Source organism: Stegostoma tigrinum, chromosome 11 (assembly GCF_030684315.1).
Source record: "Stegostoma tigrinum isolate sSteTig4 chromosome 11, sSteTig4.hap1, whole genome shotgun sequence".
Taxonomy (NCBI): Eukaryota; Metazoa; Chordata; class Chondrichthyes; order Orectolobiformes; family Stegostomatidae; genus Stegostoma; species Stegostoma tigrinum.
Genome location: NC_081364.1, coordinates 70,676,531 through 70,701,128, shown reverse-complemented (window position 1 = coordinate 70,701,128; position 24,598 = coordinate 70,676,531). Strand labels below are relative to the sequence as shown.

Sequence of the window (24,598 nt, the reverse complement as noted above, 5' to 3'; positions counted from 1 at the left end):
GCTTGGATACAGAATTGGCTGGCCAACAGAAGACAGTGAGTGTTAGTAGAAGGAAAATATTCTGCCTGGAAGTCAGTGGTGAGTGGAGTTCCACAGGGCTCTGTCCTTGGGCCTCTACTGTTTGTAATTTTTATTAATGACTTGGACGAGGGAATTGAAGGATGGGTCAGCAAGTTTGCAGACGACACAAAGGTCGGAGGTGTCGTTGACAGTGTAGAGGGCTGTTGTAGGCTGCAGCGGGACATTGACAGGATGCAGAGATGGGCTGAGAGGTGGCAGATGGAGTTCAACCTGGATAAATGCGAGGTGATGCATTTTGGAAGGTCGAATTTGAAAGCTGAGTACAGGATTAAGGATAGGATTCTTGGCAGCGTGGAGGAACAGAGGGATCTTGGTGTGCAGATACATAGATCCCTTAAAATGGCCACCCAAGTGGACAGGGTTGTTAAGAAAGCATATGGTGTTTTGGCTTTCATTAACAGGGGGATTGAGTTTAAGAGTCGTGAGATCTTGTTGCAGCTCTATAAAACTTTGGTTAGACCGCACTTGGAATACTGCGTCCAGTTCTGGGCGCCCTATTATAGGAAAGATGTGAATGCTTTGGAGAGGGTTCAGAGGAGGTTTACCAGGATGCTGCCTGGACTGGAGGGCTTATCTTATGAAGAGAGGTTGACTGAGCTCGGTCTCTTTTCATTGGAGAAAAGGAGGAGGAGAGGGGACCTAATTGAGGTATACAAGATAATGAGAGGCATAGATAGAGTTGATAGCCAGAGACTATTTCCCAGGGCAGAAATGGCTAGCACGAGGGGTCATAGTTTTAAGCTGGTTGGTGGAAAGTATAGAGGGGATGTCAGAGGCAGGTTCTTTACGCAGAGAGTTGTGAGAGCATGAAGTGCGTTGCCAGCAGCAGTTGTGGGAGCAAGGTCATTGGGGTTATTTAAGAGACTGCTGGACATGTATATGGTCACAGAAATTTGAGGGTGCATACATGAGGATCAATGGTCGGCACAACATTGTGGGCTGAAGGGCCTGTTCTGTGCTGTACTGTTCTATGTTCTATGTTCTAAGCCAGCAACTTCTCACATTTCTGACAGCCAGCTGATGTGAGAATCAAACCACAAGACCAATCACACAGTCTGCTGCCGGCCCACTTAACAATAAATGAGGTGCCACTCAGGCAGTGATAGTGTCCCTACCTTGGATGTAGGAGAAACAGTTCAAGTTCTATCTGCTCCAGAGGTATGTAATAACATATCTGAAAGTGTTGCTTAAAAAACTTCCTACTCCCCATTGCAGCAATGAACATTTTCTTTTTTCTCTGCCTCTCTACCCCGGAGACACAGCTCTCTCCATTAGCAGATGCATTGAACCATTTAGCCACGGGCAGGCAGGGCTGGGGTTTGATATGCACTTTGTCGCTGTCTCTCAAACACTGGAAGACAGAAGGAGCAGAAGGGGTGGAATCAGACTTGTGTAGCAAATTTTAAAGGCGATTTGGAACTTTCATCAAATGACATTGATCAGAGGCAGACAGAAAGAAGGAGAGCTGCTGGGAAAGATAGAAGTCGAAACTAGAAGCTTAGTCTCTACAGCAACTTAAGATGCGATCTTTCTGTGCAGCATGTTTGATGTTCAGAATTTGTGTGCACACAGGGCGTCTGTCCATTTGTGACCTCCACAGCAGGAGTTAATGTCTGACACCAAAATTGCCACGTTAAGGGAATCTGAGTGAAACACTCACTCACTGAGAGACAGCGCCAATGGCCCTGAGTTGCGGGGCTGCAGACAGTACAAGGGGGAAGGGAGGCTTAATAATGAGCCATTGTTTCTCCCTCACCTGCTCCCTCACAGAGACGGAGTGTGATGCCATAAACGCAAGGCATCATTCCCATGCAGAAAGAAGCCGTTCAGCCCATCGAGTGCACAGCGACTGTCTGCCTCATGTATTTCTCTGTAGTTATTCACAAACAGTGATATCTGTCCCAAATAATGGTGAACTGCATACTGATCCTTTTGTTATCCATGTCTGAAACAGTGTGGGGAATTACTGCCAAGCATCACAAAAATACTACAAGTAATGTGTTTCCACTTCACCGGTTTATTCGCACTTCAGAGAGGAAGTTTGATGATTCAGTTCCGAGCAGACCAACTGCAAACAGGAGAAGACCATTCAGACCTTCACAAGTGTATCAGCGCTCCTGTGTGAATTTGGCCAGTGCATGAAAATGACATGTTTATTTCAGAAACATGAAGCTGATGAAAGTGCACAGTGCCGTTCACTGCAAGCCACAGGACTAACCCACAGAAAATATCAAAGGATGGTTTCGATCCATCGATCTCTCGGGTATGGGCCCAGCATGCTCCCGCTGCACTACGCTGCTCTGTTGCAGGGCCATCTTCGCAGGCAAGTATTCAGCTTTCCATCTGGTGTGCAGCATTTACATTCGAGGGTGATGTTAAAAGTTTTTCACTGTTGTTTTGTTGCACCAACGTGTCGCAGCTGTGTCAATATAACCTTAATCTAATTTCCCACATTCTGTTGGTCGATTTCACTCAGAATCACAAAACTTGTCACAGCTCAGTGGGAGACCTTGCACCCAACCTTAGTTATGCCACGTCTCCACAACAAGCAAATGATTATCTCTTTTAGTGTCAATCTTTTTCGTTCTCCCTGTGACATCTGCACAGGTACTTTTAACAAACCATCCAATTCAATTTTGTGTTCATTGAATCTGCCTCTGTCGCTGTCAGATCGTGATTTACCAATCCTAACCATTCCTTGTGTGGGAATGCTCTTCCTCATGTCACTTTTACTTCATTTTCCTCATGCCTTCAAATCTCTCTGCCTAATCATCCTCAATCCTTTCGGGTGCGGTGCGGTAACGATTTCACACCTTTATTTTCTCTGTCCATGCACTTCGTGACTTGGGAAGCTTCACTCAGATCACTTTACAGCCTTCCGTTCCCCAAGGAGAACTGTCTCAACTTTCCAACCCATCTTCATTTCTGACATACAGCTACATTTTAAACTTTCAATATTGAGACCTATCTTCGATGCTCCTTACTCACAACACCTTCAATGCCTCCAGAAACAATTCTTTTGATGCAGCCTGGCCTGTTTTGTTCTTCCAGTCTCCTCATTGTCTACCATTCGCATGAATCTCTTCAGCGCCATCTCCAATCACTTCATGTTCCTACTTTGTGAAGTTTCATGCTCACAATTGAGCAATGCTTCAGCCTAAGATTTCATTCTGATTCGGAGTGCCTGTGTTAACATTCTAAAACTCTTGTGCTTCCTTTGAACAAGTGCATCCCTTGGCCATGCTCACTGCAATGGTACGTCTACCCTATCCCAAAGACAAGCAGTTCGACTTCATTTCACGAAGCTGCTTTTTTAAGATAATTAACTGGATACTGTGGCAAAACACGTGTGGTTGTTCAGGATGTAAAACTGGGACTTCTGGCATTTATAAATGCTGTAACACCCAAAGCAAGTATCATGCCCCTGCACCAACGAGCCACCTGAAGGCCACATGGGCCACTCCTCAACCAGCTGAGACTCGCTTTCTGTGACGTACATCCCACATTGCTTCAGGAATTCCAAGGAGCAAACAGTTTCCAGAACACCATCTTCTCATTCTGTCTCCCTGCTGCCGGGACTGTGCTGTTGTTCCATTACCCCAGGGCCGGGCTCTCTCATTAAACCATTGTTTTTCTGCCTGCAAACAGTGTGGGGGAGGGCAGAGCTCTTTCAATCTTCCCCTGCCTCTCAGTCACTTGGGGTGGGTGAGTCAGTTACACGCATACGCAGGTAATTATCAAATTGTGAACTTTCCCTCAAAGTATGTTATCTGAGAGATAGAAAGATGGTGCGCTAGTGGGAAAGAGAGAAATGGACACAGGAGACTCTTCCCTCGGATAAATTAAAATAAATTCTTTTCTGGTGCAGCCTGTTTGATGTTCAGGATTAGTCTTCAAACAACAATCCTGCAGACAGTCTTTTGCAAAGCAGGCGTCGGTTACTTTGCTGCTTCTACAGCAGGAGTTAATGTCTGACACCAACAGTCCCGCGTTCAGTGACTCTGAGTGAAACACTCACTCACTGAGAGACATCCCCAACGGCCCTGAGTTGCAGGGCTGCAGACAGTACAACGTGGAAGGGAGGGATAATAATGAGCCAGTGTTTCTCCCCCACCCGCTCCCTCACAGAGACAGGGAGAGTAACGTCATAAACCCATGGCGTCATTCCCGTGCAGAAAGAAGCCATTCACCCCCATCGAGTACACAGCGACTCTCTGCTTCTTGAATGTCTCTGTAGTTATTCACAATTGGTGATATCTGTCCCTCACAATGATGAACTGTATCTGTGTCATGATGCAGTCTTTGAAATCCTGATCCTTTTGTCATTCAGGTCGGAAACAGCGTGGGGAGTTACTGCTGGGCATGACAAAAGACACTGCAAGTGATGTGTTCCTACGTCACCGGTTTGTTCCCATCTCAGAGAGGAAGTTTAACAATTCAGTTTGGAGCAGGTTGAATGAGAACAGGAGAAGACCATTCAGGTCTTCACAAGTGTATCAGCTCACCTAGGTGAACTTGGCCACGACATACTCTAAAAACTTGCATGTCGCATCTCTTTCTGCTTCTGTCCCTGCCTCACCTCCAGCTCCCTCTGACCGCCCAGCTCCAAGGTCAATGAGCTGCTCGATACAAACACAGGCAGATCGTGAAGCCAATATTTACCTTGGCGGCAGGTCCAGGGAACATCAGGCTCAAGGAACAGATTGAGAAGCGAGGGGTTTGCAGAGGCTGGGCGAAAAGACACCAGGATTGCATCTTCCTGTCTCCCAGATACAGATTCGGGGAACATGCACAGTGCCACTTATCCCCAATCCCAATGGATAACGTGCCTGATCGCCAGATGAGGGAAGAGTCAGATCGACACCTTCCTGGCTTGGGTGCATTTTCAAACGTTATCCTATCACCTCACAAACGAATCTGACCACATCTGATCTAAGAGGGCTCCACCACAGAAAAAGACCCTTCCACCCATTGAGTCTGACCAGTTGAACTCAAGACCTTGGCTGTTCTCGGAACAAAACCAAAATTGCTGGAAACGTTCAGCAGGTCTGGCAGTATTTGTGATGAAAAATCAGGGTTAACACTGTGGGTCGGGTGACCCTTTCTCAGAACTGACTGTTCTAGTCTTATTTCCCACCACATGGCTCGCAGCCTCACCACGGTTGGCCCTGCAAGTGGATATCTTAAAGCTCTTTAACTTTTATGAAGGTTTGTGCTTGTTCTGCAATGACAGACAGTGAGTTGCCTTCTCCCACCATTGGCAGTCTGACTGAAAAGTTTTGTTCCCTGTCACAAGCAAAATGAAGGGAGTAAACAGCCGTCGCATTCAATTCCACATTTCTCCCAAAATCAGCAGGATCTGAAGCAGCATAGGGAAGCTTCACTAGATTTTAAGTGCAATGGCCGTAACCACTCAGACATGCCTGCTAGGAGAGATATGATGCTGTTTTTCTTTTCAGGTCACTTTCCATGGCCAGTCGGGCTGTGGCAGAATGAATTCTTGCTGGGTTTGTTTGAATCCAATCACTTCACAGATTTTTTAAAGTGGTAAACTTGATATGTGGTGATTCTGATTGTTTCATCCCAATAGATAAAATAAACTTTCATTCGCAAGTGAAATATAAATGCAGGAGAAAGGCTTAGCATATCTGGGAGCATCTATGGGCAGAGAATTTGAGTCAATGTTTCAGAGCTTCTTCAGAACTCTGTTTTCTCCTTTCTGTAGTGCAGTTTCTGTTTTTTGTTTCTGATTCCAAGCATTCTCAGCTCTTTATGGTAGCGAGAAAAGCAACATCAAAATACCTTTGAGTTGACTCACCAGACAAGATTTCCGTTTGAGCAACATTTTCCTGACTACCTTAAAACCCGTAACTGTACAGTCAAAAGGGAACTGGTAGAGTAGGAACAGCACTTGTTCCTTCCTCAGTGGCCTCAAACCGACAGTTTCACATTTCACAGTTGAAAGTGATAGCCAGTTGATTAGATTTGTGGAAACAGGCCCTTGGGCCTAACAGGTTCACACTGCCACTTGAAGCATACCAACCAGACCCATCCCCCTGCACCCCACACACTCATGACCACTATGGGCAATTTAACATGGCCATTGCACCTAGCCTCCATATCTTTGGACTGTAGGATGAAACTAGAATGGCTGGAGGAAACCCACACAGAGAGTCATCTGAGGCTGGAATCGAACCTGGGTCCCTGGTGCAGTGAGACTGCAGTGCTAACCACTGAGCCATCATGCCGGACGGCAGACAGAAAATTACAAGCTCTTAAAGCAGGCTTGGAGTGAATTTAAACTCCCAACTGCCTCACTTGGAATGATAATTATCTGTATCAGCTGTACTTTTCTAAAACTGAGGCATTTCATGAAAAACAGCAGTTATGCAGAATAAACAGATGGAACACAGCAGAAACTCAACATGCCCAGCTGTATTGGTGGGAAGTGAAACAGAGCTGAGGCTTTGGGTACAACGGGATTCTTGCTCAGAACATGTCTTCCCTGAATGGAAACACATTGCCTGGCCTGAGAAAATGTGAGCTTGTTTTGAGAGAAACGTAGTTGGCAGGATTTGAACCTGCGCGGGGATACCCCAATGGATTTCTTTTCCATCGCCTGAACCACTCAGCCACAACTACCGGCCACTGACTGACTTTTAGTATTTCTTTTGAAAAGTATCTAACAGGAAAGGCGAGGATTTGATTTGTGATGCCTGTGCCACGACCCTAATATTTACTGTCACCTTGTACTTGATCAGAATGGAGTCGGCTGTTGTGGGGTTAAATTGAACTAAACACGTTGATGAACGATAGATTGGATGGAAAGGATCCATCTCCATGAGCGGAGACATTAATTATCAGGGCAATGGATCGAGGAAGAATTATGTCCTTGCATTTTAATCGCGCCTTTCACCACCACCCTAATCACAGCCAATGAAGTACATTTGGAACAGAATCATCTTTGGCAAATCTAACGTGCAAATCAGAGCAGTTGGTTTAATGAGAGGTCTAAAAACAAAATGCTGGCACTGGAGACGGCGATGAGTTCACACCGAACTTTGGAGGCTTGTTGCATGCTGATTTATACTCTGGTGTGTTATCTCAGAGAAAAGAGTTGCCCATTTAAATCAGAGATAAGGTGGGTGTTCTCACATTCAGGGAGAAGCAAATCAATGGAATTCTTGAGAACAGTGGCTGTCCTGGCTCGGTTTATTCAAGGCTGAGAAGACATTTCGTCATTTTGGTTGTCAAGGGCCACATGGATGAGGCAGAACAGTGATGTTGAGGATTACCAAATCAGCCATGACCTTATTAAAATTTGCAGCTGACCTGACTGGCTAAATGGCTCCCATTTGCTCCAATTGCTCATCTGTCATTTGGAAAATGCGAGGGAACAATGTAAAAGAAGAAATAGCAGAACATTCACCAAAGATGACCGCCGTCAAACTGAGTCAACATCGTTCGGTGAAAGGAAATCTACCTTGACAATTTTCCAAGAGTTACTTGTTAATATTAAAAGCAGAGTTCATGTAGGAAGCCTATAGATGAATTTTATTTGCATTTTCCATACCCCTCAGAAAGGGGTCATATAAAAGGTCATAGCACAAGTATGTTGGGTAATAAATGAGCATGGACTTCCTATTGTTTTATTAACAGAAGACACAGAATCAGGATGAATGTGTTTATTTTTGTATTTGAAACACCCATTCCCCACAACCCACCCACCATGCTCTTAAATACACTATTTGATGGGGACTGTTCTCTTCGAGATCTTTTAAGTTGACATAGTTCATTAAACCTGCCACATTGTACATTACCAGAACTAAATTAGCCACACACCACATCCTAGCCCTAATGTATATTTTGCCTGTTTGAAAAGTTACGGAGACACTTTTTTTTTCTCTGAAAGTTATCACCTTCATAAGAAAAAGGGATTTATACTGAATGAAAAATCGTAAGCAATTCTTTACTTGGCACAGATTTATTAACAGACATCAACATTACAGATGTGTAGTTCCTGACTCCACCCTGTGACTGGAAGTGTCTTGTTATCAGTTCTTCAGTCACCAAAGAATGTGTGCAAAATATTTGATTAAAATGAACAACTACAGTCAAGGCCACTAAAACATTTGTCATCTGTGTGGCTGCCAAGATGTCTCAGAAAGTGGGATGATTGATTGAATCCTTTCCCACAGTCAGCAGTATGGTGATTCAGTCGTGAACATTGCAGCCTCACAGCGCCAGGGACCTGGGTTCGATTCAAGCCTTGGGCGACTGTCTGCGTGGCGTTTGTACATTCGCCCTGTGTCTGCATGGGTTTTCTCCGGGTGCTTCCGTTTCTGCCCACAGTCCAAAGATGTACAGGCTCGTTGGATTGGCCATGCTAAATTGCCCATAGTGTTCAGCGGTGTGTGGTTTATAGGGGATGGGACTGGGTGGGATACTCCAAGGGGCAGTGTGGACTTGATGGGACAAAGGGCCTATTTCCACACTGTAGGGAATGTAGTGTTTCAGAACAAATGCATGATTTCTCTCCCGTGTGAATTCGCTGGTGTGAGAGCAGACAGAAAGACTGACTAGATCTCTTCCAATGCTTGGAGCATTTGATTCACCTCTCCTAAGTACGATCTTGCTAGTGAGTAACAGGTAAGATGTTTTGAACCCTTTCCACACTTCAAGCAATTATAGAGTACGAGAGATATTCAGCACAGAAACAGAGTCTTTGGTTCAACTCAACCATGACGACCAGGTTTCCAAAATTAATCTCGTCCTGTTTGCCAACATTTGGCCCATAAACCCTTCGTGTACATGTATCCATGCTGATGCCTTTTATATGTTGTATTTATACCAGCCTACACCATTTCCCGAGTCAGTTCATTCCAGACACGCACCATCCTGCGTAACAAAACATTACACGCTATGTCCCTTTAAAGTCTTTACCCTCAACCTGAAACCTCTAACCTCACGTTTGGACTCCCCTACCCTGGGAAAAAGACCCGATCACTAATCTTCAAGATTTTATTAAATTCTATTAGGTCACTCCTCAGCCTCCAACCCTCCAGTATAAATAGCCTGAGTTTATTCAGCGTCTCCCTCCAGCTCAAGCGTTCCAACCCTGGCAGCATCTTTGTAAACCTTTCCTAAACCTTTTAATCTTTCCTTGAGCAGGGAGAAGATAATTGACTGCAGTTTGCGAGGTTTTGTCTGTGTGTATTAACGTGGTTAATGGGTGCAGAGAGGATGCTCTTTACCTCTCCAGTTTAAATTGTGAAAATATCAGTGTTAAAGCAGTGTGAGAGGAGATTGTCTCTTTCTGTGCATTTTCACTGGAAATGTTCAGCTGTGATCTGACCACCTTTACAAAAGTGGTGTGTGACTTAAGTTCTCACTGAGTAACATTGAGATAGAAAAAAAAGCGCAAAGTTTCTGTGTTCGGGTGTTTAAGTTCATGAACATATGGATGGGAGCTGAGTCAGGTTGTGTTGCACAATGGATTAGTTGGTTAATGTGCCTTTCTAATAATCAAGATATTGTTTTTTTTTGAGTCCTACTGGTGCCTATGGCTTACATTGAGGCTACATTGTCTAAACCTCTTGCAAATAGTGCCAGTTGCTTGATTCCTGAAGCCCGAAGTGGCTCACTTCTTGTTGTTAGACTCAACGCATGATTATTTCTCTGCTCCCACTCCAGCTGCCTGAGGCTAACCCAACTGGCAGTTTTGTTTGTTGCTGTTTTGTGAACGGTAACAATTAACAATTGTCGGCTAATCAGAGAAAAAAAAAGATAAATATGCCAGTTGACACGTAAAGCTGATAACTTCTCCTGATATTATATTATTGGAATGCATAACTAGCCTCGTTCCAATTAACGATCGTTGGACCTAAAAGGTTACCTCTGTTTCTCTCTCGAGATGCTGCCAGGCCTCCTTTTTTCTCGGTCAATTCCTGTTTCTCTTTCAGACTTTCAATATCTGCAGTTCTTTGACTTCTGTTAACTTGAATAATTTGTGGGACAAACCAGTCCATCTACCAGCTCCAGAGCTTCTTTCCTGCTCCTGAAAATCAGTCATCACAATAAACAAGCAGAATAGAACTTCCATTCCCTGACCAAAAACGGAACTCAGCCTATGGTGGTGAAAGCACCATATCCTAACCATGAGACCACCAGAAAGGGTACTTTACACCCTTATATCTTTTCTCACCGACACTGCTTCTGACTTTTGATTTTGTACCATTTTGGCTGCAGATCAGTTTCTCCCTTTCACCAAAATTCCATTTGCCTTTTTAATTACCTGCTGCACCTGCAATCCTGCTTTTAGCGATTCATGCACAAGGACACCCAAGTCCCTCTGCACAACAGCGTGCTGCTATATTTTACCATTTAAAACATAGTCCATTTTGCGTTATTCCTACTAAAATAGATGACCTCACAGTTATCAAAATTGTACTCCATCTGCCAGACCTTTGCCCACTAACTTAGACTATCAATATCCCACTGCAGACTTTTAGTTTCTTCTGCACACTTTGCTCTATACTCATCTTAGTGTCATCTGCAAATTTTGACACACCGCACTTCGTCCCCAACTCCAAATCATCTGTGCAAATTGTAAGCAATTCTGGTCCCAGCACTGATCCCTGAGGGATACCACTAGCCACTGATCACCAATGAGAAAAAACACCCATTTGCCTCTACTCTTTGTTTTTTAACTAGTCAACCAACCCTCTATCCATGCCAATATTTTACCTGCCATACCGTGCAACTTTATCTGTTATAGCAGCCTGTGGTGTGGTACCTTGTCAAATGCCTTCTGGAAATCCAGATACGCCACATCCACAGGGCCCCATTGTTCACATTGCAGGGAATGTCTTCAAAGAATTCCACCAAGTTAGTTAAACATGACCCATTCTCATGAACACATGCTGGGTGTTCTGAATGGAACAATTGATGTCCAGATATCTTGTTGTTTATTCCTTAATGATGGATTCAAGCATTTTCCCCACTACCAAAGTTAAGCTAACTAACCTAAAGCTACCTGCCTTTTGTCGACTTCCTTCTTTAAACAGTGACATCGAATTGATTGTTTTTCAATCTGCGGGAACCAGCCCAGAGTCCGGTAAAGTTTGGTAAATAATTACTAGATCATTTGCTATGTCCCTCATCACCTCTTTTCGTATCCTGTGATGCATTTCATCAGGGCCAAGAGACATGTCTACCTTTAGCCCCATTACATTGCCCAACATTGCCTCCTTGGTGATCATGATAATCTCTGTCAGAATCAGTGAGAGTTCCACATCAGAGGTGAATTAAAGGGGAAGAAGCACTGAAATCCATTGCTTTGATCAGCTCAGAAACAGTATGATAAAAATGCTCTTTGTTGAAACGTACAGGTGTTATTGGTGATGTAAAGGATTGGATGCAGAAAGGTTAGTTCCCTTCTGGGGCCGTTTGGGGAAGGGAGTGTCTAATATCAGAATGGAAGTCGCACATTTAAGGCAGGGTCGAGGTAAAATTTATCCTCTCAGATGGTTGTGAATCGGTGGATTCCTTTCCAGAAGACGGTTGTCGAAGCTCGGCCACTAAGTATAAATAAGGTTGAGATGAAAATATTTTTAGCAACAAGGGTATCAGAGGTTACGGAGAAATCCATGAAAAGGCAGTTCAGGATTATCCGCTCATTTAATAGCGGAGCAGACTTGATGGGCTGAGTTGTCTCTTTCTACTCTAAAATGCATGATGTTGGTGTAAGGCTGCAAAACTGACTGGAGTAAAATTCGCCAACTTAAAAATGTGTGGATCCCATCAGGGCACTGAACCAAGGTGAGATGTGCAAAGAGCAGCAAACAAACAAAATTGTGGTTGGTTGTTCCGGCGTGATCCGTATACCAGAGTAAACAGGAAAAACCATTCTTCAGCTCCCACACTAAGCCTGGCTCCATCAGGCCCACAGTCAACTCTCACAAACCACCGTTGCCCTTCATATTCCCTGACCTCCCATCTGTACTTGTCTTAAACAAATTGCACATCAGGCTACTGCAGCTGACATTGCTGATGTAGAACTGGGAAATAGATTGAGCCGATACCGCCTGGTGTACGATATAATTCTGCTTCGAAACATCGATCAATATAACATAGCTATTATTGCAAATTTTAACCAGGAACACGCCATGGCAGTGAAGGCAGTGAATCCTAATCAGCAGACTATGAGCGAAGACTTCTATCTGTATCTCCTTGGTCACTACCTGATTTAGCATTGCATCTCTCATCCTTCTGCACATGATCCTCTCGGCTCCATTTCAGTTTTGTTGCATTGTCTTGGTTTATACTGCACAGGCTATACTGTCATCTATTTCATAGCAGCTTCTAATGCATGAAACCCTACCTTACAGGGCACTGCCTTCGCTCTGTAGCGCAGTATTTAAAGCAATGGTCTTGTAAAGCACCAGTCATGAGGTTACTTCTAATTGGAGGAGATGAGAATGTTTGTACAACTGCGGCATCCAACATCTAAAAGAGGACTTTCAATACTGTCTGAAATTATGCCAATGCCATTTCCCCCACAGGCCAGCAGTGAGGTGAGGTGAGGTATTATAAACTGTAGGTTGACAAGGAAACAATGGGGGAGCAACACGGAGAGAGGAGCGGCCACATGCTTTATTTCTTTGCTGTAATCAGATTCTGGTTTTGAAGTGTGAAATGGGACTATAGAACCCAAATGGGTGAAATCCTACATTCTGGGGGTTGGTCTCTGCTGAGGCCTTTGTCCGCTTCTGGGTAATGTGTCTGTTTATTACCTTCTGAGGGTGAAAATGTGGTCCACTTCCCCAAGGGAATGGGAATATCTCAAATGGCCCGCACACAAAGCCAAGGCTGGAAACTGGGATGTTGAGCCTCTTTCTGTGCTGTAAAACACGATGGTTCAATCATGTTTGAGGAGAAGCAAATGCCACAGAAAGAAAAAAAGCCAGAAGTTGTGTCATTAAGAAACGATGCACTTACATCTGCCAACATCCCTGGTGGTCTCGTGGTTAGGATTCGGTGCTGTCACCGCTGTGGCCCGGGATCGACTCCCAGTCAGGGAATCAAGTGTTATTTTTCCTGATGGTGACAACAGCAAAGGCAGTGCAGCTCTGTCCGCAATCCTTTTCCTGTCAGTTACTGTCCCTGAGAACATAAAGGTACATATTCAGGTGGCTTAAAGAGGGGAAGGGTGCCTTAGCCATCACTGCTCAGTCAGGCTATTCACCTTTGTGTTGTGTTGTCAGCAGGAACATGACCAGTAAGGGTAACATTAACAACATAAACAACCAACAAAAATAATCACAGTCGCTACATCAATTCAGTCATCTCCCTTTTGCGATACGGTGAGTTTCACTGCCATTTGTTTTCAGGAAGTTACAATTCACCCTATCGATTGTACTTAGCCATTCAATGCGATCACTACTGATCTGATAAATGTCAACTTGGCTTGCCTGCTTTCCCTCCGTAACCTGAGGTAAACTCGAGCCTAATCACAACACCATATATTACCGATATTTTTCGGAAGTTCGGATGACTTCAGTGACCTGTGCATGTTTGCATGAAATTGAATAATATGAAATGAGCAAAAAAAAAGGCCCTTCCCACAATTCAACCCAGTGCAGGGTCAGCCATATGACAAAAGTAAGAGAGCAAAAACGTTACCTCTATTTCTCCCGGCACAGACTTCTCTCTTGACGAGTTCAATATTTGCAGCATTTTTCATTATAATTGTGACATTTTCACGGACAGCTCCTCCCTCAATCCACAAATAACTGTGCTTCCAAAAACTATTTTGCCTCAGATTAAAATTGCTGAGTATCTTTGCATACAGCCAGATGCCCCAATAATCCCTGCTCCATGTCAATAAAAGCTGTTCCAGGTGAGTTTGGAGCTCACAGACTCGGCATTTCACGCATCTCTACACCATCACAGAAGGACCACGAACTCACTGTTTGCATCACTTCTGTCTGTATCACCCTGATCATTACCTTATTCAACATTTGCTCTCATCATTCTACACATGATCCCTGCGGCTCGATCTCGATTTTGTCACATTGTCGTGGCTCATATTGCGCAGACTATCCCGTCATCCATTATCACAAGGTATAGAACATAGAACATAGAAAAAGTACAGCACACTGCAGGCCCTTCGGCCCACGATGTTGTGCCGTGGAATAATCCTAATTTGCAGTATGTCTGCACGCTCACTGCCAACCCCATTTTCTTTTATATCTTCGCGGCTGGTCACTGAGTTTCTCTGGTTCTGTGCCCAGGAACTGAGATTACATGGTCGTATGCAGCAATAGTTACTTCCTTGTGTGAAGGAGCTGATGGAGTATCAGACATTAAACTAGATACCTATTGAAAGGTACATGTCAACAATAGCTGGCACTATACACTGAGTCTTTGCTATTTCGTAGAAATCTATCAGTCTCAGTCTTCAATATAATCATTGATGGAATCTCCACAGTCTCTGGTAGCATCGTAATTACAGATCCAGACCTGTGTGAATCGCGACATTACAGTGCACTGGTTGGAATGAATTCCTGTTGTTGATCTGGTGTTGTTCCTGACATATCCTCTGCCACTGTAGTTATTGCTCTTTGCGTGCAAGCTAATCCATGTGGTGCCGTGATCGTATAGTGGTTAGTACTCTGCGTTGTGGCCACAGCAACCTCGGCTCAAATCCGAGTCACAGCAATGGGTACTTGCTGCATTTTTCAAATATATTGTGCCATGGGCTACAGAAATAGAACATAGAACATAGAACAGTACAGCACAGAACAGGCCCTTCAGCCCACAATGTTGTGCCGACCATTGATCCTCATGGATGCACCCTCAAATTTCTGTGACCATATGCATGTCCAGCAGTCTCTTAAATGACCCCAATGACCTTACTTCCACAACTGCTGCTGGCAACGCATTCCATGCTCTCACAACTCTCTGCGTAAAGAACCTGCCTCTGACATCCCCTCTATACTTTCCACCAACCAGCTTAAAACTATGACCCCTCGTGCTAGCCATTTCTGCCCTGGGAAATAGTCTCTGGCTATCGACTCTATCTATGCCTCTCATTATCTTGTATACCTCAATTAGGTCCCCTCTCCTCCTCCTTTTCTCCAATGAAAAGAGACCGAGCTCAGTCAACCTCTCTTCATAAGATAAGCCCTCCAGTCCAGGCAGCATCCTGGTAAACCTCCTCTGAACCCTCTCCAAAGCATCCACATCTTTCCTATAATAGGGCGCCCAGAACTGGACGCAGTATTCCAAGTGCGGTCTAACCAAAGTTTTATAGAGCTGCAACAAGATCTCACGACTCTTAAACTCAATCCCCCTGTTAATGAAAGCCAAAACACCATATGCTTTCTTAACAACCCTGTCCACTTGGGTGGCCATTTTAAGGGATCTATGTATCTGCACACCAAGATCCCTCTGTTCCTCCACGCTGCCAAGAATCCTATCCTTAATCCTGTACTCAGCTTTCAAATTCGACCTTCCAAAATGCATCACCTCGCATTTATCCAGGTTGAACTCCATCTGCCACCTCTCAGCCCATCTCTGCATCCTGTCAATGTCCCGCTGCAGCCTACAACAGCCCTCTACACTGTCAACGACACCTCCGACCTTTGTGTCGTCTGCAAACTTGCTGACCCATCCTTCAATTCCCTCGTCCAAGTCATTAATAAAAATTACAAACAGTAGAGGCCCAAGGACAGAGCCCTGTGGAACCCCACTCACCACTGACTTCCAGGCAGAATATTTTCCTTCTACTACCACTCGCTGTCTTCTGTTGGCCAGCCAATTCTGTATCCAAGCAGCTAAGTTCCCCTGTATCCCATTCCTCCTGACCTTCTGAATGAGCCTTCCATGGGGAACCTTATCAAATGCCTTACTGAAGTCCATATACACCACATCCACAGCTCGACCCTCATCAACCTTACTAGTCACATCCTCAAAAAACTCGATAAGGTTTGTAAGGCATGACCTACCCCTCACAAATGCGGAAAGTATCAAACATTTTCATGTGAAATTATTCTTTGAGGTGGTGACAATCATCTCTCAACCCCGGCTCTCTCACATATCTGCATTCGATGTGTCTGAATTCAAAACTACCTCTTGGAGAATTCTCTCTCTGCCACAATCACTAACTCTCCTTTCCATTCCTCCTTCACTTCACTCAGGCTGAGCACAATCGGACCCTCATTTTCACAGTGACATCGTTCAGTCTGCCCTATTTTGATCAACAATGCTGGTTGCACATTCCCCGGTTTCACCACTGGGACCTTCACGCCAGTTGATCCATTTAGATCCTGCGGTTGTGAAATCAAATGGCATGTCACAGCTTTTACTGACATGGACCAGCGCTGATTTGAGCGTCAGACGCAGGAAAAGTGAACAGGGCAATATTGGTCAAAAGAGACTTTGTTGGAAAAGATTATTTTCTGCGGATTTCTGTGTCATTTATGTAATTTGTTAATTCAGGTACAGCTAGAATGTTGTGTGCAGCCTTGTAATTCACCTAGCATGAGGGATGTGATAGCACTGGAAACGATGCAGAAGAGATTGACCGGGATACAGTGTGGGCTGAAGAGCTTCCGTTATGAAGAGAGATTGGACTGACTGGGGTTGTTTTACTGAGACCAGAGATGATTTACAGGAAACATGCTTGAGATGTGCAAAATAAGAAGAGATCTGGGTAAGTTGGACTGAAAGAAATGTATTCTCTTGATGGAGGGATTGATCACAAGGGGTAATAAATATAGAGTAAAATGGAGGAAGGTTTGCGTAGATAGGCGTAAAAAACTTTTCAACCAGTGTGTGTGTGTTTAATCTGCAAGCCACTGACAGTAAGTGTCCTAAAGTCAGATATCCTCATAACTTTAGGAAGCATTTCGATATGAATTTGTGATGTTAAGGCATACAAAACTATGGGCCAAGCGATGGAAAGTAGAATTCGGATAGTGAATTAGTTTTATTTGACGATTGCACACATAAAGGGCTCAAGGGGCTGTATGCTCATGTGCTGTCCTCGGTAGTATAGTAGTTAGTAGCCCTGCCTGTCGCGCAGGAGACCAGCGTTCAATTCCCCACTGTGAAGGTTCTGTACATGTTTGGGACCTTTCAGCAAAAGGGACTCAGCTTCGATTCTACCTGAGGTGACGTGTTTGTGGAGTTTGTGCCTTCTCTCCTCTATCTGCTTTGGAGTTTCTTCCCACAGACAAAACACATGCAGGTGGGATGAATTGGCTGTGGGAAAATACCCCGTCATGTGCAGACCAGATAGTCCGGATGTGGTAAATGCAGGTTTACAGAAAGCTCTTATAGGGTCTGAGGAATCGTCACTGGACCCAACACCTTAACTTTTTCCTCCAGAGATGCTGCCAGTCCTGCTGAGCTTTTCCAGCAACTTTGCTTTTCTTCGAGGATCAATATAGCTTCAAAGGTGGGGAGGGTCTCTGCCTGAATGAGTAGGGCTTCTATGATTCTATGCGTTTTTGACTCATTTAGGATTGTGAAATTATCTGCACCAAAATGTGCGGCTTCCTAATATCTGCTCAGAAGAGAGGTGGGTCTCAAAACGACTCCATGGAACATCACTGTGAACTGTCCTTGAGTCTGGGAAACAATTCTTCACAGACAATTTTACACCCCCGCTGTCACAGTGCTTTTCATTCTATGACATGACCCACACTACACCAACTGTCATCGTCATTTTTACATTAAAGAATGCACAGCTATTTACATATATCTCTCAAAGAAGTGTGAAAATAGTGTCAGTGCACCAAACTAATCGGATACAATATTGCATCAAGAAGCAAGTGGTTATTATTGCTGGGTGTTTTTGTCATGGGTAGTCTCTTTTCAGGCTTGGTGTGAGGTCCCATGATATCTGTGCTAGGAATATGGATGTTGAAGCAGGAATTTGCCAATCCGTCCTTGCAGTCTGCTCCATTATTCAATATGATTATGGAAATTGCCCAACTCAGTCCCCTGTTTCAATGTTCATTCCAAATCAGTTTGTCCCTTGAGGCCGAAGAACAATAACTAACTGCTTCTTGTAAAAGTAATCAATGTTTTAGCTTCAATTGCTTTCTGCAGCACATAATCCTTCAGGTTTGTTGCCTTTTGGGCGGTGATTTTCCCCTTACCTCAGTCCTAAGTCGCTTAAAGCTTATCGTAAAGTGTGATCTCAGGTTATGGACTCTCCAGTCATCAGAAACATGCATCCTCTGTTTACCTTGCCTAGTCCTGTTGGTATTTTATAGGCTGTCATAAACTGCCCCTCATTGGCCTACAGACACGTTCAATGATTTGTGAATCAATGTCAGAGGCATGGTTAAGAAGTTTGCAGGAGACACAAGATTTGTTAACTTCATCGAGTATGAAGAGGGACGATTTCAAGTGTAGGAAGGTGTCGATAGACTGGTTAGGTGAGCAGAAAAATGAGGAATGGAATTCAAACCGGGAAAGAATGATGTATTTGACGAAGTCCAACAAGGCAATGGAATGCACACATAGAGAGAGAATACCGAGAGTTGTATGGAAAGTTTTGAACATGGATGTAAACTATCGGAGTCAGAAAGATTTAGGGGACAAGGACAAACACTTTTTTTCAGCTAGAAGGTGATAGTTATATGGACCTCACTGCCTGAAATATTGAACAGACAGTAAAACTGAATTCATTAAAAACCTCCCTGGATTTTTCGCACATGTTCATCAACTGCTTGTCTACAGCTGTAATTCTGGAAAGTGGGCTTCAGTAAGTGCCTGCTTCTCCTTCAGCTCAAAGACACTGCACAGCCACATCCTTCCAGTCAGCATGTTTTACAACATTTTCGGATATAATTACGTCGGTTCGATTCCACCCTCAGGTGGCTGTCCGTGTGGAGTTTGTATGTTCTCCCCGTGTCTGCGTGGGTTTCCTCAGGGTGGTCCAGTTTCCTCCCTCAGTCCAAAGATGTGTGGGCTAGGTAGATTGGCCATACTAAATCGCCTGCAGTGCGCAGGGATGTGTGGATGAAGTAGGTTGAGAGGGGTGTCTGTCTGGATGGGATGCTGTGTGGCTCAGTGTGTTCTAAGTTGGGCCAAAGGGCCTGCTTCCACACTGATTGAATACGACTGTTCATGACAGAGAGAAGGCACCTTTACATAACTGACCATTTTATGATATCAGTGAGTTGATGTCTCTCTCAACAGCTTTGTCGGCCTGTCATTGCACACCTCCTGACCACGTATTGTTGCTGCTGTGTGGAATGAAGGTGGATATTTTTTCTCCTTCAGCGAGCTTTTATTACACAGTGAGAATTCCTTGTGTAGTGGGAGCACCCTGGGCCTATTGACAGGAGTCGCTGTTTTGAAATGGCTGTGTGCTGTTCATATTTCCTCTAAAGATCCTCTATGCCGGAACCTCCTGTATGCTGATCTGACAGTTTAATTTGTTTCCTTGATTTCCCACAACAAACAGTAAACCCTTCAATCTGAATACAGTCTCTCGAACTGTTTCTGTTCCTCGTGGGTCCTGAGACGCCGGCGGGATGTGCAGACAGGCGCAGCTTCCCAGTCAAATTCTCTGAACAAAATGCAAAGCATTGCCTGCCAGAGGATGTAACTGGGTAAATCCATTCAGCAATGGGCAAACGCCAGATGAAAAGGAGAATGGGCGCAAACAGCAGGCTCATGGGAGCACGGAGATACTAGGGAAAAGGCTGTTACTGAAGCTGTTTGGTGTCTTTTCTCCCCAAGCAATGGGGAATTCATTTATTTTAGGAAGAGCTATAACAGGTTTGAGATTCAGACATTATAGTGATGATGCTGCAAATGGTGGGCACACCCCGACTGCTTGCCTGCATTTTGACAAACACCCTGATCAGATTTTCGAAAAAGACTGCACTCAATGATATCGGTCAGTTCCAGCAAATTCCGTTTTTGTTCATGAAGTTATTGGAAAAGCTCAGCATGTCTAGCAGCATCTGTGAAAAAAAAATCAGAGTTCACGTTTCAAGTCCAGTGATGCTTCTGCAGAACTTGATACAAGACTTATTAAGTTCGGGAGCGGTTTGTTTGTTAGCTTCAATGCAGATAATTGAGGCAAGGCCAGGGCAGTTGGCACAATTGGCAGTCGTGGGCAAAGTGGTGATAGACAGCCGGCAAGATAATTTTGAGTAGTTTTGTTCGATATGAAACAATAATTCTGCTTCTCTTTCAGATTATGCCAGGTTAGCTTAGTTTGTACACAAATTCTTTTTCCTGTTATTTTTATAAGTTCTTGTGGAGCAGTGAGCTCTGATCATTTTGCTGCACTGGGCAAAGTTGTGATCATGCGTCCGATTAGTCACTGCTTCGACAGTCACTTTTGAATGTCACATTATACTGTTTTGCAGCTGCACATTGAGAAGTTGTGTGAAAATGCAGCATGTCAGCTGCGGGATCAATCAGAACAAACAATCTGATCGCTGACTGCGATGCGGCAGCGAAAACACCCAGAAACATATCTCAATTGCATGCCGATGGTGAAGAGAAAAAGCAAAGACTGCATCATACGCCACCGAACAGGACGCAAAGTACGAAACTAGTAATATGGGTCTGACATATACAGTTAGTATCGTGATCGAGCTCGTCACATGACGTTATAAGGAGCACGCAATAACCAGCGGAGCTAACTGATGAACACAACGATACACCATCGTGAGTAACCTCATCTGTTTACCCATAACAATCACAGCATTGGCCTTCTCCACATTTCAGCATTTAGCATTGTTCAGTTAGACTATAAGACTATAAGACATAGGAGTGGAAGTAAGGCCATTCGGACCATCAAGTCCACTCTGCCATTTAAATCATGGCTGATCGGCATTTCAACACCACTTCCCTGCACTCTCCCTGTAGCCCTTGATTCCTTTTGAGATCAAGAATTTGTCGATCTCTGCCTTGAAGGCATCTAACGTCCCGGCCTCCACTGCACTCTGCGGCAATGAATTCCACAAGCCCACCACTCTCTGGCTGAAGAAATGTCGTCTCATTTCAGTTTAAAATTTACCCCCTCTAACTTTAAGGCTGTGCCCACGGGTCCTAGTCTCCCCGCCTAACGGAAACAACTTCCTAGCGTCCACCCCTTCTAAACCATACATTATCTTGTAAGTTTCAAGTTCATCGTCAATGGTAGAATTGTACAATTTCAAGAAACTGTTTGACCTGCAATCCCCATTGCCTACAATGACCCGAAGCAAGCAATTTCAGTCACAAAGCCACAAACCTGTTCTATGCATGTTGTTTGATCGTTGTGCTGAGCAGCACCTCAGATTCAACAGACGCGTGGTTTGTTTCTTCAAGCTCACTCAAAGATAATTTGACTCGTGATGAGACTCTGCTGAGGGACTTGTCATGAAACTCATGCCAAATAGATTTCAATTGAAGCTGGTGAGCTAGTTTGTTTCAGCTTTCAAACGATAAAATTTCTTCGTCAGTTAAACCAAAAGAGCTGTGATGCTGTCAGTCACGGACAAAAAGAGAAGTTGCTGGAAAATCACATCAGTTCTGGCAGTGTGTCTTAAGAATAATAAAACTGGAGTTAATGATTCAAGTTCAATGACACTTCCGCAGAATGTGATAGAAGCCTTGTTAACTCCAGAAGATGTTTATTTGTTACCTTCAATACAGATGCTTGAGGCCTGACCAGGGAAGTTAGTTCCACTGGCTGTCGTGGGAAATGTAGTTACAGACATTCATAAAAATAATATTCAATAGTTTCTTTCAATTCGGAATACTAACTCTACTTCACTTACAGATGATGCCAGGTCTTCTTCGTTTCTACAGCATTTACTTCTGGTTATTTTCAAAATTTGGTGAGGAGCAGTGAGCCCGGATCAAGTTGCTGCTCTGGTCAAAGTTGTGATCATAGGTCCGGGTAGTTATTGCTTACACTGTCGCTTTTGAATGTGACATTGTGCAGTGGAGGTTTACTGTTTTGTGGCTGCACTTTGGCAAATTGTGTGAAAATTCAGCATCTCGGCTGCGGGGTGAATCAGAACAAATCAAACATCTTCCAATCGCAATCTGTGGCACAGCAGCAAAAATACCCAGTGACATACCTCACTTGTGAGCTAATGGCGAAGGGCAAAAGCAGAGACTGCACCACAAAAGCTGGAGGAAGCCATGTGGACTCCATGCACTTGGTCAGTATGGGCATCGAACCCACGACCTTGGCGTTATTAGCACCATGCTCTAACCAGCTGTGCTAACTGACCACCATGCTACTCTGCAACCTCAAGTACCATCAGCTCTTTTTTCCATGATGATCGCAACATTGGCTGCCTCCACATTTCTGACTTTACTATTGATCAGTCCATTTTTTCAATGGTCGAATCGCATGAAGGAAGGAACCCATGATTTTGGTGCTCTTAAAACCACACTCGAAACAGCTGAGCTTACCGAAAACCACAATGTACCACTATCTTCCATAACCTCATCTCTTTACTGTTTTGTGGCTACACGTTGGCAAATTGTGTGAAATGGCATTGGCAGCCTGCAAATTTCAGTCTTTAACTTTGTTCATGTGATAGGCAGATGTAAAATGTTCGGTTTCCTTTTTTATCTCCACGAAAATTAGTCATTGGTATAATCGCCACATTCGAGATAACTATTTTACCTGCAATACAAATAAACGACAAAACCCGGAAACAAGCAAAGCTGTGAGCCCACTTCATGTATATCCTCGGAATCGTTGTGCTAAGAGTCACCTCATTTTCTACGAAGGCACACGATGTTTCTTCAAGCTCCCAGACATTTTGACTCATACTGATACTCTGCTGAGTTACTTGCTGCGAAACTCATGCCGAATAGATTTGATTTAAAACTTGTGAGCCGAATTGTTCCCACTTTTCAATGAGAAAGTTTCTTTGGCGTCAGTAGCATCTCAGATCCCAGTGTTTCGTTTTGCAAAAAGACTCATATTGCTGATGTAACGTTTGCTTGACTGCACTTATTAACAAGTTATCACACCTTCCGGTAGCGTTGGTTAAACACAGACGAGCTGAAAAACGATTGCTTCAGATTGCATGTTACATCATATTCCCGAAACACTGAGTTATTGATGGAAATGTTCCTGCTGGCATCAAAGAGGAGAAAAAATATTGATACATGTGTTGTTACTTCCAGGAGAGGCTTATTTGTTACCTTCAAGGTAGATGCTTGTGCAGGGCCCAGGAAATTAGTTCTACTCCCGCTCGTGTGAAAAGTGGTGACAGACATCTGGCAAAGTAGTTTTTTAACAAGACACTGCTGAAATATTTTCTCGAATACCGATTGGAATTCTGTTCGCCTTGTTAGAGGAAGGTTTTTTTTGTTTCACTTGATAAGGTTCAGAAGATGATTTGCTGCGTCACATGGAAAGTGTGCGGTGTACAGAAAGGTTGTGTAGGCTGTGACTTTTTTCCACTCGAGCGTGGGAATTTGAGAGACGACCTTCTCGCACTTTATAAATAACGAGAGCTGTGGACGGTGTTAATTGTGTTTTTTTTTCCCACTGGGATGGGAGATTTCAAGACTACGGATACACATTGCTTAGTAGAGAGTAGAGATATTTTAAAAAGACATGAGGCAAATATTTCACACAGAGTGGCTTGGGTGTGGAATGAACTTCTTGAGGAAGTGAGGGATGCGGGTACAATTACAACTTTTAGGACATTGGACAAGTACGTGAATAGGAAACGCATGGAAGTATATGCACCAGGAGCTGGCAGATGGGACTAGTGTAGTTTAGGATTCTATTCAGCATGGAATGAATGGACTGAAGGGTCTGTTTCTGTGCTGTGTGTCTATTTGACTCTATGCACATGTGTCTTTTAAAGCATTCTGGAATCAATTTCTCTATGTTTTTTTTGCAAAATCACACGAATTAGTAACACTTTGAGCGAAAGACACTTTTCCCGAATGTTTTCTTTGTCTTTCACGTATTAAATCTGGTTGTTGATTTACCAGAAAGAGGAAATTCCCTTCCTATTTATTCGCTTTAATCCTCACGTTATCAGAAAAAAATGTTAGTTTGCACCCCACTTTTCCCTGTTTCTGGTACAGTATTTCTGACATTTTATGAATAAAGTCTTTCGTTCTTTCCACTGTTCCGATAAACCCCGGTCGGTGTTCTTTATAATGACTTCATATCTCAGTAAACGCATCTCAACCCTTCATAATGTCTCTATTTCCCAGTAAACCTGCCTGGGACCTTTCTAATCTTTTCGATTTTTTTTCAAGAATGAGGATCATGATAGTATACAATTCTGGATGTGAGTTTGCTCGCTGAGCTGGAAAGTTATTTTTCAGACGTTTAGTCACCATTCTAGGGAACAACATCAATGAGCCTCCGACGAAGCTTCGTGGGAAGCTCACTGATGATGTTAGCTAGAATGGTGACGAAACGTCTGAAAACTAGCCTTCAGCTGAGCGAGCAAACTCTCATCCAGAAACTCAACCTAAGCTACAAATCTTCTCAAAACTCGCT

At 43.9% G+C, this 24,598-nt stretch overlaps 2 non-coding genes across 2 annotated transcripts; both read right to left on the bottom strand.

Annotated features, from left to right (window-relative positions):
- Positions 1–6,641: 6,641 nt before the first annotated feature.
- Positions 6,642–6,723, bottom strand: trnas-aga (transfer RNA serine (anticodon AGA)). The gene has a single exon. It is a non-coding gene; the product is annotated as a tRNA-Ser (tRNA).
- Positions 6,724–22,272: 15,549 nt separating this feature from the next.
- On the bottom strand, positions 22,273–22,346 carry trnai-aau (transfer RNA isoleucine (anticodon AAU)). Its single transcript has one exon. It is a non-coding gene; the product is annotated as a tRNA-Ile (tRNA).
- Positions 22,347–24,598: the final 2,252 nt, after the last annotated feature.